We start from the raw sequence: 17,597 nt of genomic DNA, 5'->3' as shown, positions 1-17,597 counted from the left end.
TCTTATTTCCTTGTACTGCATGGATTAAGTTAATGAACTTACAAACGTTGTCCGTTGTTGATCTTTTCTTAATAAATCCAGTTTGATCTAGTTTTACTATTTTTGGTACACAGTTGGCCAATCTGTTTGTTAATAGTTTTGCTATTATCTTATAATCTGAGTTAAGTAGAGATATTGGTCTATTCAATGCTGGCTTTAGTGGATCTTTCCCTGTCTTTGGTATTACTGTAATTATTGCTTTTTCACATGAATCTGGCAAGTTTTGTGTTTCTTCTATCTGGTTCATTACTTCCAGGAGAGGGGGAATTAGTAACTCTTTAAATGTTTTATAAAATTCTATTGGGAGTCCGTCCTCCCAAGGCGTTTTATTGTTCGGTAGCTTTTTTAATACATCTTGTATCTCTTCTATTTCAAATGGTTTTATCAATTTGTTTTGCTCCTCTTCTTGCAATTTCGGTAGTTAAATTTTAGCTAGAAACTCGTCTATTTTGTCTTCTTTCCCTTCAATCTCAGTTCAGTATAATTGCTCATAGAATTCCTTAAAGTTTTCATGGATCTCTGTTGGATTATATGTAATTTGTTTCTCCTTTTTCCTTGATGCCAATATAGTTCTTTTAACTTGTTCTGTTTTAAGTTTCCAGGCTAGTATTTTATGCATTTTTTTTCTCCTAGCTCGTAATACTTTTGTTTTATTTTCATTTTGTTCTTCTCCACTTTATACGTTTGTAATGTTTCGTACTTTATTTTTTTTTGTCCACCAGTTCTCATCTTTTTGTTGTATCTTCCCTTGTTGCTTGTTCTTTTACTGTACTTGTTATTTCCCTTTCCAGCTGTTCTATTTCCCGATTGTCGTCCTTCTTCATCTTAGTTACATAACTTATTATTTGCCCTCTGATGAAGGCTTTCATTGCATCCCATAATATAAATTTATCTTTCACTGATTCCGTATTTATTTCAAAATACATTTTAATTTGGCGTTCAATGAATTCTCTAAAATCCTGTCTTTTAAGTAGCATGGAGTTTAATCTCCATCTATATTTTCTTGGTGGGATGTCCTCCAGTTCTATTGCTAATAACAGGGGTGAGTGATCAGATAACAATCTAGCTTTATATTCCGTTTTCCTAACTCTCCCTTGGATATGGGCTGACAACAGGAACAGGTCAATCCTTGAGTATGTTTTATATCTACTCGAATAATATGAGTATTCCTTCTCTTTTGGGTGTTGTCTCCTCCATATATCCAAAAGTTGCATTTCCTGCATTGATTTAACCATAAATTTGGCTACTTTGTTCTTTCTGCTAGTCTTTTGTCCAGTTTTATCCATCTTTGAATCCAAATTAAGGTTAAAGTCCCCTCCGATCAATATATTCCCCTGCGTGTCTACAATCGTCAAAAAAAAATATCTTGCATAAATTTTTGATCCTCTTCATTAGGTGCATATATATTGACCAAATTCCAAAATTCTGAATATATCTGACATTTTATCATTACATATCTCCCTGCTGGATCTATTATCTCCTCCTCTATTTTGATTGGTACATTTTTATTGATTAATATAACTACACTTCTGGCTTTTGAATTATATGATGCTGCCGTTACGTCTCTCCTTAATTTATTATGTTCCACTTCAGTTAGATGCGTTTCCTGCACGAATGCTATATCTATTTTTTCTTTTTTCAGCAAATTTAATAACCTCTTCCTTTTTATTTGGTTATGTATTCCGTTAATATTTATAGTCATATAGTTCAACGTGGCCATCTCATACTCTGTTTACATCTCATTTTCGCTTCCTCACCATCGCCTTTCCCCAGTTTTCTTTGTTTGAACCCACTGTATGACAACACTTCTAAAACATAAAATTTTTCAACCATTCCCACATCTAAAATTCCCTTAACCCCAAATGTCCCTCCCCCCCCCCCCACTCTCTGAATCACCCCTCGTCCCTTGGCGGGCAACCACAACTCCCCTCTCTATTTGGACTGCAAACTCGTTCCCAAGCGTCAACTGATTTTGCAGTGACTGTTATTCTCTCCCACCCAACCCCCTCCAGAAAAGATTTTAATCTTCACATTACAACAAAGTTCCCCCTCTTTTCTCTTTTTCTTTTTTTTAACCCTTCCTCTTTCTTTTTCCCCCCTTCTCCCTTACTTCCCTTTTCTTCCCTGCTTTAGTTCTTACTTATACATTATTTTTACATCTTTATATGTAGTTTCTCATCGTTTTTTGTTCTTGTTACATCTCTTCATTTCTCTTTCTGTTTTGCAGGCGTTCTGAAAATTCTCGTGCTTTCTCTGGATCTGAGAACAGTCTGTTTTGCTGCCCCGGGTTAACTATTTTAAGCACCGTCGGATATCTTAACATAAATTTATAGCCTTTCTTCCATAGGATTGATTTTGCTGCGTTAAACTCCTTCCTCTTCTTTTGGAGCTCAAAACTTATGTCTGGGTAGAAAAAAATGTTTTGACCTTTGTATTCCAGTGGCTTTTTGTCTTCTCTCATTTTATTCATTGCCTTCTCCAATATATTTTCTCTTGTCGTGTATCTCAGAAATTTTACTAAAACGGATCTTGGTTTTTGTTGTTCCTTCCTGCATTTCTGGCATTCCCACGACTTTTGGGATCCATTCTTTTATAAATTCTTTCATATCTTTGCCTTCTTCATCTTCCTTAAGGCCCACTATCTTTATATTGTTTCACCTACTATAGTTTTCCATTATATCCATCTTCTGAGCTAACAACTCTTATGTTTCTTTAACTTTTTTTGTCACTTTCTTCCAATTTTCTTTTTCAGTCATTCACTTCCATTTCTACCGCCATTACACGTTCTTCCACATTTTATAATCCTTTCCCTACATCTTTATGACCAGCTCTATTCTACTCACTTTTTCTTCTGTACTTTTCATTTCACTAAATTCTAGTGTCAACCATTCTTTTAATGCTTTCATTTGTTCTTGAAAATTTTTTTTTATCTATGTATTGTCCATTCATTTTACCTCCTATTTCTCTATGCCGAGCTTGGTGTTCTTCTTCTTCTGTGTCTGCTCTTGGGTTTGTGTCTTCTATAGTTTCTCTTCCTTGTATCTGTGTCTCTTCTGACTTTCTTGTCGAGCTGCTTGTCTCAGTTTGTTGTTTTTTTTTCCATGGTTTCTTGATGTTGGTCGTCTTCTTCTGGGCTAGTTATCTTTTGTGTCTCTTGCTTCTTTCTCACCCCTTACTCTGCTTTTTACCCCAGGTTGTGTGGAGGAGGGGGTGTGGTGAGTGATTTTATAAATCATTATGCAGTTCATTCCAACCCAGTGACTTTGTTTAAAACTGTGTGCATGTGAGAGTAGGCTGGCCACTTCCAAATGTCCAAAATGGAGGATGTGCGGGCAGTGGTCCCTCTAAGCAGTGCGCACATGCATGTACACATGCAGCTTAGAGGGACCCCTGCTTGCAGGGTCAGCATTAGAAAACTCTCTCAGCTCGGGGGGTGTAGGAAAGAGAAGGGAGGCTCACCTGCCACTTCACCTCATCTTAGACTGCTTTGATTAATATGCCTTTGCAATAACTAATAATGTTTTGTGGTTGCAACTAAAAATGCCGTTAACCACTTTGTAAGACGCCTCTTTCCAGCAGGTGTGGTCTTTTGCTGCTTTTGGAAACTGCTTTTTTTTTAAAAAGAATCTCTGGTCAAGCGAGCAGATTTTCCAACCAGTTTTATAAGACAGCAGGGCACTTGGGATGTGATAATCCAGTCAATGAGTTCCTCATTTCCAATTAGTAAAGACAGAGAAAGAATCACAGGATTCTGGTCTATAAGATGAGATCCAAAATGTTTGACTAAATGGCTGCAACTCGCGAATGAGAGGGAACATGGCCACACATGCTGTATTTTAACAGATAAGTGCCCTTTCTGCCCCTAAATTTGTCCTCTATTTGGGACAAATTAACATCCAGCTCGAGACGGCATGGATGGAGAACAGAGGATTCAAAAGCTGGACTGTCCGGCTTAAAATTGGATGTCTGGCCGCACTATGTGAGAGGACAATGGGATCTGCTGCTACAACCATCCTACCCCTTTGATGGGTATAGACTTTGTTGCACTTCAAGTGAAACTGCAGGAAACAGGAATATATTCAGGAAATATAGCCCAGAGATAAAGTGCAGTGAAAGTTGCAACACCCTGCAAATGAGATCAGCCAGTTAATAGTTTTCCCAGGTTTTCACCTGTTTGCTTTTCTTGCTGCTTTACTTTGTCCTTTTCGATTCCCAGCTGGTTAGTGGTCAGGTTGTTCTTCCTCTTTCTCAGACCCTGAGCCAGGGCATAGAGATTTTGGAGTTGAGAACATGAAATCCATTTGACCAACAAGAATCATCCTTCTGGGAAGACATTGGTTGCCCAATTGATGAGATGTGGGATTGAGATGAGACATTGGTTGATCACTGGTGGGAGATGGAGCTTTTTGGAGAAATTGTGCCATGCAACCTCCAGGAAAACTTTCACCCCCTTCTGGCAACTCCTGAGCTTGTACTTCTTACTTTAAAAATGCAAATGACATTGCATTGAAAATTACATTACATATTGCAAATGGGCCATGTATGGGCTGATAACATTAATTATCATTGCAGCTGTTCATGATATACATTCACAATTTGGAAATAGTGCAGAGTGTAACATATCTCACTTTGCTGATTGTACTGAATTGAGTTGAAGCACCAGTGGTGCAAAAGATGCAGAGAGTCTGCAGAACGATTATAGAGATAGGTTAAGTGAGTGACCAAGGGTCGGCAGATGGAGTATAATGTCAAATAGATAATCGGATTATTATTTAAATGTGAAAGTGTGTTGTATGCTCATGGCCATTTTCAACTGGGGACAACAGTGCATTTAAGTAAAAGCCTTTTCGTTTTGCCTCATAACAAATATTTTCTTTGTTCTTTATGCAATTCGTAGGAGTGAAGTTATGGAAGAAACCAAAACATGAGTGCTTCACAGGGAAGGGCCCCATGAACTTTGAGCAGGGTCCTTCAAGGGCCATGGTTAAAAAAAAGATTGAGAGTGGCTAGTGTAGACTGACTTGGGAATGCTGTTTCATGAATTGCAGCAGGTTGGTGTACAGATGTAAATGGGTAATCAAGCAAATTGAATGTTGATCTTTGCTTCTTGAAAGATTGAATTTAGAGTTGGGAGATTCTGTACAGCTGCACTTGGAGTACTGCATCTGGTTCTGGTCTCCGTACATGAGAAAGGATTTACTGGAGGTGGAGCAGTGCACCAGTTTGACTTCAGAGGTGCTAACTTACAAGTAGAGATTGTTAATTTGGACTGTGCTCTTATAGAAACATAAAATTATGAAAGGGGCAGGCAGTAAAGTTGGTTCCACTGGTTCGTGAGATTAGTACTAAAGGATTTGGCCTCAAGACTTGGGAGAATAGATGCAGGATGGTGATGCATATAAACTGTTTTTCTCAGTCATGAATTTATGCAATTCTCTGCTCAAGAAAGTAGAGGCTATCATTTAATATATTTTAAGACCCAGTTGGTTAGATATTTTTTTGCATTTATGAAAATTAGGGGTAATGGAGTGTGACAAAGTATTTAGAGGTGGTTTGGGAGGAATTGTTAGCGCAGCTTGCACACACACATTTTAAAACGGATTATTTGCAGGACTTTTGCAGAATGCTTTTTGCAGGAGGCAACAAAGTATCGACAGCAGCTTGCCTGGGAAAGCATGTGATCTTTGCAGGCAGAGGAGAAGCGTTTTGCTCTCAGAGAGGGAGGGTGCGAAACAGAGAGAGGAGTCACAGAAATTATTTCCAGAAGGACAAAGCTGGCAAACTTTGGTCAAAGGAGAAGACTGGCGATCTGAAAGGTGACCTGAAGGAAAGAGGATCATCTGGAGAACCCTGAAGGGGACATGTTTCGTCAGCAAGACTGATTGAGAAAGATGTTTTAAACAAAAACTCTGCCTGCACCAGATTCATTTTACTTGATACCCCGCATTTTCTCTTCAGACGTTGGGCTGGTCTATGGTTTCCTGTTGTCTCTCCGCCTTTTTAAATAGCGCATCGGCAGGAATTATTCCATACTCTAAAAGATTTTGGAAGATGCCAAATGATAGTGCTCTAAGATGCAGATCATCAGACCCTGGGTTGGGGGGGAGGGGGCGCGATTACCTTTCTATTCCATTTTATTTCTCCACTACTTTTATGCTGCCACTAATTTCATTTTAACTTCCTGTTATTCTGGCTTCATTGTTTCCTTGCATTTCTGAGAAGTTACCAGAATCCTCTTCTGTGAGGACAGAATTGGAATCTGTGTTTAGTCGGTCTGCCGACTCTTTGTACCCAATTCTAAGATGTTCCCGCTGCTGACTGTTGGAGGTCCACTTTTATTTTACTTGCGGCAAGAAGCTTTTACAGCCAATTCTCTGTTTCTTGCAAGTTTACCTTTGCTTTTAATAAGCCCCCTCCCAATCTGTAGGGTTGGCACTTTTTCTGGCAACTTGATCAAATTCTTTCCTCAATGTCTTTATGTTTGCTGTGTTTGTGTTGAATTTCTGTTCATGCTTTTTACACCAGGCACGAACGTATAAATTTCCCATAGAACAGCAGAAAGAATGCTTTAAATAATTATTGGCTTTGGAAGATCCTTGGAATATGATGTGCATTTTTTCTGTAGTGGTCCCAAATGGCATATTTTTATTTTAAGGGAAAACTAATCTTGATAAACAGGACACAGAAGCTCCTGTGGTAAACAATGGTCGAAGAGCCATGATTCCAATCCTACCAGATTCCCCTCCCTTTGAATCATCTCCACATAAAATCCAATGTTGAGTTTCCACTGCAGCTCGGATCCCTTAAATCTCCTGCACACATAAACTCATCAGCATACTGATGGTCAAAATAGTCCGTTTTCAGAACATTAAAAAAATGACATTTATTCTCCTTGAAAATATTTTGAGAGCCCTGCTTAAACTAGCTTGTCCTCTTCCTTAAAATCCAGACTTTTGTTTACTGGCGATCGCTGTATCATTACACTATACGAGTTTGTATTTGTAAACAAGGACAAACAGTTACACACTGAAATGTAATCCACTTCCTCTTGTGCAGTGTCCACAGGGATGATCTTTTAAAGTTTTATTTACAACACCGTAAAGCCGATTTCAGCCATTGAAACCACTGTTGCCCAATTTCACCCAACGAATCTAAAACACGGTATGTTTTGGAGGGTGGGATGAACCTGGAGCACCTGGGGAAAACCCACGCAGGTCTGTGTTGCAGATTCGAACCCGGACCACTGGCGCTGTAATGCCATCGCGCTGAACATGCCACTCTTTGTTTCATCTCTGGTTTCCTAGTTGGGGTGAAAATCAAAATTAGGATCTGCAAATTCCATCACAGATGAAATAGATCATACTTGAATAGGGGGAGGTTTGAACCATTTCATAAATGTTTTGAGGGTCCCAGTGCCCTTCTAAATGCCCCTTCTCCATTTTGAATGCAGATGGATATTCTAGTCAATGTAGTCCAATATCAAAAAAGGTTTTGAGTGTCATTGAACTGTAACCTCTTGTTGTGACAGAAATTTGAATATTGGGCTTGTTTCACGAGCCTGAAAATGGGCACGCTTACAATGTGGTCTGGATTTGAATCCGGCGCTGTAAGGAGTGGATTATGAACATAGAGCCTCAATTGTGGATTGCGAGAGGATGCTGAGCTTGGTTTGTAGAACTAGCATTCATGATGCCTCCTAATGCTATAGATAAGAATCAGAAGCATGTAAAATATTAAGAGCCCTGCTACCCTGGTAGAACATGAACTCTGCAGGGTTTGAGGCCTTTTTCTTTGAAGGCTGATGATATTCTTTTATCAATATCTGCCTTCACTGAGAAATGGTTCTTGAGATATGGAAAGCCGTCGACTTTCTTCAGTGTTTCCTTGTGTATGCTTATGGTCTGAGGCAAGTTGGGAGAGGGCTTTTGTCTTTGTAGATGTTTAATATCTGATTCATTCCCTTGAAAGATTCCATGAACGAGTCAACAATGATTTTGAACTTGTTCTCTTGCAAGAACGTTGTCCATGTACCCTGTACTGAAGTCCAATGGCTGAGGTCCCAGTGACCTTGATTCGAGAGCAGAGGTGATGCAAGTTGAACAGTTTAATGTTTATTCTATAGATTAACTCCCTCTATTGGGAATCTTCTTAGAGATAAGGCAGTATTGTAGTGAAAGAAGTGTTGTTGCAGTGATTCCACAGCCTTGTGTAACAGTTTGTTTGCTTGGACGCTAGGTCTGTTGGGGTCCTGATCATTAAAATCACAACTTGCATTCTGTCATATATTCTGTGGGAAGCTGAGTTGAAAAGGGCACTCCACTATCCTTCACAACTATTAGAGTTGTATGCTTTTGTGAGGCTAATAAAGCCATCAGTTGTGGTTCCTCTGGATTTGTTGCCTCGTGACCTTCAATGTGTGGAATCAAACTGCAATTCAGAGCTTGACTGTTTGGCCAGGAGAGGAAGTAATTGAAAGGGATCTTCCTTGTGATAACTTTCCCTTTAACAGTTAGCATGGGCAGTCATTGCTGAATGTAACATGAACGAAGAATCTTCTGAACTAATAGATTAGAGCAGCCATTCTCAACCTTTTTCTTCATACCTTGGAGAGGGACTCAAGCCCGAAACGTCATTTATGTATCTTTATATTTGCTATATAAAGTACGCTGTTTGACCTGAATTTCTCCAGCATCGTATTTTTACTTCAACCACAGTGTTGCAGACTTTCGTGTGTTTGGCTGTGGGCCTATTAGGTCTCTGTTCAAAGTTAATGGGCCCCCTTCCCTGTGGAGCAGTCAAATTTAATTGGTTTCTTCCGTACTTCTCTCCTACCGACTATGATATCAGTCTATGGTGTTTAAATGTGCTGTGGCCGCAAATGGGGCGTATGGCCTCCATTGATAATAGATGGATTAGAGAGATTGTGGATTATTTTCTTGCGCCAATACCCTTGTGGCATTTTCCCCTATCATGATCACATTATTTAGAAATGCTCTTCTGGTTAATTTTTCCTTAATACTCATTTGCTTAGACCATTTAGGACATTGAATTCAATGCAACCAGCATTAATCTAAGAATGGAGGGCCACTTTTCCAGAAGTGAGCCAGTATGATTTGTTTGTTTAATTGTCTTAAAATACCAAGTGCGGAGAAGAGGATTCTTCTGCGAACAGAACCATAAATTATCTCTAATATGTGAAGAGCACCATTTACAGAATTAGGATTACATTGAAAAGGAAGATCAATGAGCATCAACTAAGGGTAGCACTGTTGTGGGGTTCATTCAAGAGCCTGATAGGTGTGGGAGGAGGGAGAAGAGAGTGTGTCCAGGATGTGATGGATCTTTCACTATGTTGGCTGCTGTTTCTAGATGGTGGGTAATGTCGACAGAGTCCATGTGGAGAGAAGTTTGAACTGTGTTCTGAGCCGCACCTCACTGCCTTCTGTAGTTTCTTCCGGATCTGAGCCGATCACCTCCCGTACGACATGCAGCAAGTTTGCTTTCGATAGTGCCCCTGCTGAAGTTGAGGGATATGGGGGTTGGGGGGAGGGAGGAGAGTTGTAACATGCTGAAATTTTTTATAGTCTTCTGAGAAAGTTGAACTGTTGTTTTTTTTTGGCAGTAACATCAACCTGCTTCTCCCACTTCAGTCCATTTGAGATATTTATTCCTACAAACCTGAAGCAAGACTTCACTGCCTTTAATGTGGACAGGGGTATGGACTTTGTCCCCTTTACTGAAGTCAGTGATCATCTACTTTGCCTTGTGTGTGGAGAAAGAGAGATTGTCTTGACAAATTTTCTTGACTTTCAATCTCTCCTGTATCATTATTTGATACTCGGCCCACTACTGTGGAGTCCTCAGCAACTTTGCAAGAGTTGGAACATTATTTGTCTGTGCAGTGGTGAGTGTAGGGGAAGTATAGTAGGAAGCAGATTACATATCCAAATAAAGGCAATTTTGATGTTAGTAACTGTGAAATCTAGTTATGTGAAAGTTTTTAAATGTGCTGTCATGTATCTGAAAATGATTTGTATTCTCTGAGCAAAAAGATCTTTGGCAAGAGATAGTCACTCACATTTATCTTTATCATTGCTGTAACCATGAAGTTTACTGGTGAAGGGCTGATGGCTAAAATGTTAATAGCAAGAAATTGATGTAATTTTAAAAAAATATGCAATGTTTGAACATTAACAGAGCTTTCCATAATGTTTGGGGCAAAGACACTTTTTAACCTTTATTTGCCCCCGTGCTTCACACTTTAAAATTTATAATCAAACAATTAACATGTGATTTGAAGTGCACATTCCAGATTTTATTCGAGGTTACTTCTATAAATTTTGGTTTGACCATGTAGAAATTACATCACTTTTTATACATAGTCCCCTTATTTCAGGGCACCATAATGTTTGGGACATTTGGCTTCACAGGTGTTTGTAAGTACTCTGGTATGTTTAATTGCTTTATTGGTGCAGGTATAAGAGAGCTTGGCTTGCTTCTCAGCTTTTGATCACCTTTGGAGTCTGTCATTTTTCAACGTGAGGACCAGAGTTGTGCCCAATGAAAGTCAAAGAAGCCATGATGAGGCTGAAAAACAGGAATAAAACTGTAAGAGACATCAGGATGACCAAAATCAGCCCTTTGGAACATTATCAAGAAGACAGAGTGTACTGGTGAGCTCAGTAATCACAAAGGGACTGGTATTCCAAGGAAGACCTCCACTGCTGGTGACAGAAGAATTCTCATCATAATGAAGAAAAATCCCCAAATCTATGTCCGACAGATCAGAAACACTCTTCAGGAGGCACGTGTGGATGTGTCAATAACTGCTGTCAGTAGAAGACTTCGCAAACAGAAATACAAGAGGCTACACTGCAAAATATGCCAAAGATGGTCTGCTTTGGATCTTGGGCAGCTCCTTTACACCTCCACACTTTGCTCTCGCCATCACCCTGATACCAGGTAATCTTGGTCTCATCTGCCCATAAGAGCTTTTTCCAAAACTCTGCAGGCTCTTTTAAACACTTATTGACAAATTGTAATCTGGCTGTCCTTTCTGTGGCTAATTAGTGGTTTGCAACTTGCTCTTGAAGTCCTCTATGGACAATAACCCTTGGCTTCTTTGACTTTCATTGGGCACAATTCTGCTCCTCACGTTGAAAAATGACAGACTCCAAAGGAGATCAAAAGCTGAGAAGCAAGCCTAGCTCTCTTATACGTGCACCAATGAAGCAATTAAACATACCCGAGTATTCCCAAACACCTGTGAAGCCAAATGTCCCAAACATTATGGGGCCCTGAAATGAGGGAACTATGTATAGAAAGTGTTGTAATTTCTACATGGTCAAATGTCTACAAATCACCTTGAATAAAACCTGGAACGTGCACTTCAGATCACATGTTAATTGTTTGATTATAAATTTAAAAGTGTAGAGAACAGGGGCCAATGAAGGGAAAAATATATCTTTGTCCCAAACATTATGGAGGGCTCTGTATTTTCTGAAGTGAAATGTGATGATGACCTTTTTGAGTTGTTAAGTAAGCATCATTTCCAGAAATTTGAACGTGAACTAATCAGTGTGAATCGTCCAATTGATTTCCCACTCCAGGGTATAATTCTCGATCCACTTTGTGGAGCTCTGATGTGGAACGTGGACACTGTCCCTCAGAGTATTGCGTCAGACTAAGAGTTGCTCTCCGAGAAGTTCCTCACTTACCTTTGTACCCATGTTCCGTGCTTCCTCCAACCGTCAATGCCTCATGATTACAGATCTCTGGTTATTTTTTGTTTCCTCTGTCACCCTGATCACCGATTAATCCTTTGCTTTCTTTCTGAGACATCTATTGACAATTTCTTGCTGCTGTAACATCTGATCTATGGCCTCTGAACCCGCTTAATAATTTATTAGCTCATAATTTTTAAAGTAAAGAAAGTTTAAGGGATTGAGTTGGGGCAATCTTCAGATTGAAATTGATGCCTTATATTTCCCTCTTGAAAACAAATTCAGAAACTCATTTATCTGTGAAAATCAACGAATTGGTCTGTGCCAGCTCACTTTTTTTCCTCTCGAACAGGTGCTCGCTCTGGTATTTGAGTTTATTACTAATAAATATCAATCCATTTCCTTTTTAGTAAGAAACATACTTCCTCATTTGAATATTCCCAGTAATTGGGCAGGGCAATGGAACAAAAAAGCAGCCATTCCCACTGTCAGGCACAACTTTAATGTTTAATTACAGTTACCATGGTTAAATCCATCAGGGTTTGATGCCATTTCTGCGTCTGGTTGCTAGTAATGTGGAAATCAGGTCCTAATCCAGCTGAATCTAGGCCTGAGCCAGCTTTGAGCTATCCCTCATCTGGAAGCTCTCTGCCAGTCAGGAAGCCTGGGACTTGGGTTCTTCTGCGATTGCTTTGCTAACCTCGTGCAGTGTGCTTTACTTCTGTGCTGCTTCCTGTTTGAATATCCTGCAAAGTTGTAAAAATGCACACAGAATGGAGTTTGTGCCGCAGAGACTGCATTGTGTGTCATGGCAGGATATTTACTTAGGCCTGCCTTGTTCAACATTGCTTTGGCTTTCAAAGGGTGTGCCGCACAGGCTTGGCGTGTTTCAACACGATTAGAGACGAGGCTGGGAGGTGAAGCAGCAGATCTTGTCTGTGTTTGCAGATTACAGTCAAGATGATGCACATTTTACCCGTTATTACTTGTTTTCGATTTGTGAAGGAACATGCTTTCGAGCAGGCAAATCTTAGGAATTCGATTTGTTCAATGTCACCCTTTGGTGGCTAAGCAGCCCCATTCCAATCTGCAGTCTGCAAGGTCCTAGTAAGACGGTCTTCAGATTTAGCCCAGCATTTCTTAATTGGTAAAAAAAAGAGTGGCATCAAGAACTTCATTGTAAACTGCAAGTTATTACAGATTAGTCTCCTGGAGCTGAACATGAAGACTGCACCCTGAGAACTTCCAGTATTAACAGGGGATCAAATGTTTCGTTTTGCCATTTATGTAAACATTTTTTTTCAACTGGCATGTTCAAAATATTGTTGTAACATTGCTGCTTTCTATCTATTCGTGCAACTAATTATTACTGTCTATCCACCTGCAAAAATGGATATATGCATGATAATTAAACCAAGTAATCAGTGTCTGGTTCATGGCCTGCGAGAACATGGGTTTCACTTTGTAGGAGTTCTTTAAACTCCTACTCCATAAGGTCATAAAAAGGAGGAATCTCTGGCAGCAACAATGCGTATTTGCAGTTGACAAACACAAAGTGATCTGGATATGTGGGTTGATTTTAAATTAGAGATAATGATCTTTATGACAAGGACACAATGCAGATTCCTGCACTGATCATCTAAAACTTTGGCAACTTTAATTTGATCCAAGAATCACAATGAGAATTGTGGTTTTACATTAGAAAAAAATACTTGCTGCAACAAAGCATTTCCCTTAATCATCAGTCGAGTGGTTTTTTTTCTCTCTTCTACTCAGGATCTACTCGGGAGGGAAGAAAAAAATACTTATGTTTGTACAGAGGCTTTCGCAACCATGGAATGATCACCAACTGGAACAAAGTGTTTTGTGAACTCAGCGTTGTGAAAGAAGGAAATGTGGGAGTCCAGCAGTTTCCCGCTCAGTCTCACATAATGTCTTCTCCCTCACCACCATTCAGAACCCCAAATAGTCGTTCTAAGTGAAGTAACACTTGTGAATCTGCAGGGGTCACCTACTGCATTCGGTGCTCCCATTGTGGTCTTCTCTACATTGGAATCTGAGAGATCGCTTTGTGAAGCACCAGGGCTCTGTCCCCACAATAGTGTGGATTTCCCAGTGGCCACCAATTTCAATCTCCTGCCCCTTTCCCTTGCGGACATGTCTGTCAATGGTCTCGTGCACTGCCTGACTGAGACCAACTGCAGGAACAACATCTAATTTTCCTTCTGGGCACCCTCCAACTGGATACCATTAACATCGGTTTCTATTAAACTTCCCATCCCTTCCCATCTTATTGCCCCTGTCTCCTACCCCCTCCCCCAATTTTGTCTTTCTCTCACTTCCCTTTTCCCTCTGATTCTTTTCACAGATCTAAATCAATTCTCACCTTTCCTCTTGTATCCAATTAACACCTTTTGTGGGTCTAGAGTCTTCCCCCTTCCATTCTTCAGTCTTTATTCTGACATCTTTCTGTTCTTTGCTTACACCTTGAGGAAGAGCTCAGGCCTGAAACATCGGTAATATATTTTTACCTCCTATGGACATTGTGAGACGTGTTAAATTCTTCCAACACTTCTGTGTGTGTTTTCCCACGTGACAACTTCACCTGCTATCACTAAGATTCTGGTCAAGGTTAAAATTGACCTGCTAATTAGGAAAGACTTCTTGGTTTATGTTGAAGTAGTGTCAAGGGATATTTTGAAATCTTCCCGAGACAAGTAGGATGGTGAAAAATCCTATTATCCAGTCAGTTTTAAGACATGGACGTACTTGTAAGTTATTGGAAGTTGAGAGCATTTTGAGTGGAAGTGATTGAATCAAAAACCAAAACTCAGCAGTTTTGTTCTCCATTGTAGGAGTTCATAAAGCTTGAATGTTAAATGAAGACAAGTGAAGTTTATTGTCATCTGATTGCACAAGCACAATCCGATTTTAAAATAATGTTTTCCAGTCCTCAGTTCAAAATATATAGACACACACCCCAACATAACCCACATATAGATAGACTCAGACTTACCAAGTTCCAACTTTTGACATTTTGAAGCTACAATCATCAGAATTAGTTTTGAATAAAAGTAAGTCAGGGAGGTACCTGTATCAGTGGTTGCTTTTCGTTCTCTGAAGGAGATCACTTCCCACTGCCAACCCTCCCCTCCACCACCCCCCCCCCCCCCCACCTCCCAGCCATCATTTTGGTGGTCCTCTTGTAGTGACATCAAGGAAATGTGCTTTGTTGGGCCCAGTGCAGGTTTTTTTTTAAGAGGTGATTTGGAACACGTGCAGATTGCCGTCATTGAGGAGGGAGAGAGAGAGATGGCAATCTGGGGATGCATTCCAAATCACAATGTAGGTTGAGAAGTGATGTCGCTGCCCCTGGTTACCAGGCGCCATCTCGGGCTCCCGGCAGCAGTGGGGACGTCAGCCTCCCAGCAAAAGCAGCTCAGGAAACTGCCTGTACGGGTGGTCCCCGACTTGCAATCATTTCATCTTGCAATGCGAGTCGCGGAACCAAACCCCATCGTAAGTTGGGGTACCTGTACAGACAGACAATGCATAATGTGGCCTAGTATTCATATATACAATAAGTAAATATTGTTTCTGAAATATGAGAGTCTCGAATGGTTAGTGTAAGCAGTTCCTTTGTAATAAAGTTGGTCAAAGACCAGTGGGGTGTTCCAGATAAAAATGCTGCAGGTGTAGAATTCAGAATAACAAATCTGTTGGAAATATTCATGAAGCATGATCTGTTGAGAGAGAAGACTGGATCAATTATTTTTTTTGAATGAACCCATAGGGTAAGTTATTGTACTAAAATGCTAATTGTTTCTCATTCCATACATGCTGAGATTTTCAGGAAATCTGATAACATTTCTCTTCATGATAGTAAATGCTCCTGGTTCCAACAGATACATGCAAGTTATTTGGTCCTGACTCCTTTTGCATTCATCTACTCTCTATGGAAAGCCCATTTATAGGTTGGTTGTGTTAAGAGGACACATGGTGCATTGGCCTTCAATAAATATGGGATCGCGTGCAAGAGCTGCAAGGTCATTTTGCACTTTAGTTAGACCCCTTTTAGAATATTGTTTTCTTCTGGTCACATCACTATAGGAAGGATGGGGATCCTTCTAGAAAGGGTCCAGAGGACATCCTCAATGCTGCTTGGATTAGAGAGTATGCTTTATGAGGATAGGTTGAATTAATGTGACCTTTCTCCTTTGAACAATGGAGAATGAGGGATGACCTTAGATGATCGTGTGGATGGCCAGAGACTATTTCCCAGATCTTAAATGGTTAATATAAGGGGGCATAGTTTTAATTTGCTTGGAGGGGTGTAAGAGGTAAATTTTTCAACAAAGAGTGTGATGGGTGCATGGAATGTACTGTTGGCAATGTTTGATGAAGGCTGGTGCAATTGGACTTTGTAAGCGACTATTAGGTACATAGAACAGAAAAATGGAGGGCTATGCAGTAGAGAAATTTTGGGCATCTGTTCAATTAGGTTATTGGGTCAGCATAACACTGGGCCAAAGGACCTGTACTGTGCTGTAGATTTGTGTTCTGTATTTTTGTGTCGTCTGTTACCAAAGCATGCAGAACCCTAGATTCTTGAAGGATTATTTCCAGAAAATTCTCCATCAGTCAAGGTGGATATCTTAAAGCTGCAATGCAAAGAATTTTTAAATTGTAATGGAAAATTTAGGACATTAGTCCTGAATAATCTCACTCAAATCTATCCCTGAAATGAACACTCATTCTGGCAATTTAAAAGATGAGTTATTTTGGAAGTATAATGGTTCGGGGGGGCTGAGGTTTGCTGTCCAGCTAAAGGAGAGGCTTCAGATGGGAATGTGATGAAGGCTGGGAAGGGGTTATGTGGGTGAGTGGAAATGTATGCAACTTGAGTCGACATTGGGCCCATCCCAGTACTGGTTGAAGATTTTTCATGTGTGCCTGTGTGTTCCCAAAATAGACCAACTTTGAATTCTTATGCAGCGCTCTGACCTGGTTTTTCTCCATAGTGATTTTCCTTTACCCAAACAAAGAATATTTAATGCCGAAGTCTTAATCTTGTCCTTGTTTTGTGATGTTTGATGGCAACATTTCAGAGGAAACATTTATCCCTCATCTCCTTTCGAGAGGTGCTGCTTCCTAACTGACATTCAGCCAATGAAATTATTGCTTATTGTCATGTGTACCAAGATACTGTGGGGGGAAATTTTTGTTTTGTATGCTATCCAGGTAAGTCAGCCCATGTTTAGTACAACAAGGAGTATAAAAACAAAAACCAAATGGACAGGGGATGGCATCACACAAAACAAAAAAGGCAGAAGAAAAATACAGTTAAACTGTTCAGGGTGAGGCAGATGTCGTGCACATAAGATCAGCGAGGAGACATTGGACAGTGAACAAGATCTTTCACCTTTCTTGTCTATGGCTATTTTTGTTTTCCTCAAGACGAGCGTTAGTTATTTAAATAGCCATTGACTAGCTAAAGGCAAGTTTATTATCATCTAACTGTACATATACAACCAGACAGAAGAGCATTTCTCCAGACCACGGTGCGCAGACACACACACACACACACACACACACACACACACACACACACACACACACACACACATAGAGCGCCTTGTAATCTCATGTACAGATAAAGATACAATACAAATGTACATAAATATTTCGGAATGAATTACTCTGTAACGGGATGCTATTCATCACTCACATTCTGTGGAAAGAAGCTACAGTGGATGCTGTCTGTCAGTGGAGTTGTTGATGGATGTGGTAAATTCTACTCTGCTGTGTTGTTTTAAATTACAGCTCAGTAGTGGA

The 17,597-nt window shown here is 40.0% G+C and overlaps 1 protein-coding gene across 6 annotated transcripts in view; it reads left to right on the top strand.

The window, feature by feature from the left end:
* Positions 1-17,597, top strand: part of LOC138758773 (phospholipid phosphatase 2-like) — a 115,562-nt gene that overhangs the window by 48,441 nt on the left and 49,524 nt on the right. The window lies entirely within an intron of this gene.

This window comes from Narcine bancroftii, chromosome 3 (genome assembly GCF_036971445.1).
Source record: "Narcine bancroftii isolate sNarBan1 chromosome 3, sNarBan1.hap1, whole genome shotgun sequence".
In the NCBI taxonomy this organism is placed as follows: domain Eukaryota; kingdom Metazoa; phylum Chordata; class Chondrichthyes; order Torpediniformes; family Narcinidae; genus Narcine; species Narcine bancroftii.
The sequence above is the reverse complement of the archived record's forward strand: the minus strand, read 5'-3'. Positions and strand labels throughout refer to the sequence as shown.